General features: G+C 35.8%; 1 pseudogene; it reads left to right on the forward strand.

Annotated features, from left to right (window-relative positions):
• Window positions 1-223: 223 nt before the first annotated feature.
• Window positions 224-1,098, forward strand: LOC109677216 (olfactory receptor 8G50-like; annotated as a pseudogene).
• Window positions 1,099-1,918: the final 820 nt, after the last annotated feature.

Below are 1,918 nucleotides of genomic sequence, written 5' to 3' on the forward strand. Positions count from 1 at the left end.
GCATAGGACACAAACAAGAGTAGCACTATGAGACATTTGTTTATATGTTCCATATTTCTGTAATCCCAAGGTCTTTGTCTGCTAAAATACATAAAAGGAATATAGAGAACTAGATTCATTGCTGAAGAGTCTTAAACTTTGGCTTACAATTCATTGAATGAAATCATAATACACACATATATGAAGTATTTTCTTCTCTTCCTACATAAGATTTTCAGTGGAAATGGCCGAAGGAAATCATTCCACTGTGACTGAGTTTACTCTTGATGGATTAGAAAAGAAATCAGAGTTCCAACTGCCCCTCTTCTTCCTCTTCCTAAGAATCTATGTGGTCACAGTAATGGGGAACTTGGGCATGATAACCCTAATTTGATTCAATTCTCACATGCATACATACTTCCATGTAATATTTCCTTTCCAGTCTATCCTTTACTGACCTGTGTCAGTCCACAGCAATTACCCCCAAAATGCTTGTAAACTTTGTGACAGAGAAGAGAATCATTTCCTACCCTGATTTCATTATTCATTTATGCTTCTTAACTATATTTGCTGTAGCAGAATGTCACATGTTGGCTATAATGGCCTGTGACCACTATGTAGACATCTGTAACCTTTACTTTTCACAGTTACTATGTCTTATCAAGTCTGTTCCCGAATCGTGGTTGGGGTGTATGGCATGGACTTGGTTGGTGCCACAGCCCACACAGTCTGCATGGTAAGACTGCAAGGTTGATATAATGAACCATCACCACTCTGATCTTTTTTCCATTACTAGAGCTCATATCCTCTAGTACTTTTATCAATGAGGTAGTAGGTTTGTGCCTCAGTGATCTTAATATACTTGTCCCAACCCTGACAATCCTTGGCTCTTAAATCTTTATCATTGCCAGCATCCTTTACATCTGCTCCACTGAGGGCAGGTCCAAAGCCTTCAGCATTTGCAGCTCCCATATTTCTGCTGTTGCTGTCTTCTTTGGGTCTCTTGCATTCACGTACCTGCAGCCATCCTCAGTCAGCAACACGGACCAAGGAAAAGTATCCTCTGTGTTTTACACCATTATTGTGCCCATATTGAACCCCTTGATCTGTTGCCTTTGACAATTTACATGAAAGAAGAAGCTTCCTGTGAAAGAATATTTTTCTTCAGTATAAATTTATAATTTCTGGAGGTTTTGTAAGGAAATAGGCCAGAGATACTAATGAATATACACAAGTGGGGGTAACACTTTTCTGGATGTCCCAGAGTCCCTCACCCCATAGTATGCTGTATAATCTCTACCAATTTTGGAAAAAGTTTAAGCACCCCTATACATCTGGAAATATCTGTCTACCTATATCTATATCTATCTACACACACACACACACACACACACACACACACATACATACATATTTATGTAAGATTCATTTATCTTAAATCAAGGAACAAATACATTTATTCAATAACATCAATATTATTTTGAGTACCTGCATTATAACTGATTGTATTGATAATCAATTCTAACATTATATCTAAAATAAATAATCGAACCAATTGGATATCCAAAACACAACCCTGATTCTATTAAACATGTAGAGCTGCATTACTGAACATGGAAATATGTAATAGATGGTAAGAGTGCCCTACACAGAAGGAAAAGAAAATATTTTGAAAGAAAATTACAATGCCATATAGGATTAGATTTATTACACTTTTTTGACATATATCAATTTGATATTCCTTTTTCCACACCTCTGAGACTATGTTAACATATCTATTTCCTCATAATTATACCCATTTTCTGTTTTTCCAAGAGTTCATGCATTTTACTCAACATACTATAGAATTTCAGATTAAGAAGTGACTTTTTTTAACATTTGCATTCGTATGAGTCATTTATCCACATGAAAAAGTTAGAATTGCAAAATCATTTTCTCC

The sequence above is a fragment of the Castor canadensis genome, chromosome 2 (genome assembly GCF_047511655.1).
Source record: "Castor canadensis chromosome 2, mCasCan1.hap1v2, whole genome shotgun sequence".
NCBI lineage: Eukaryota > Metazoa > Chordata > Mammalia > Rodentia > Castoridae > Castor > Castor canadensis.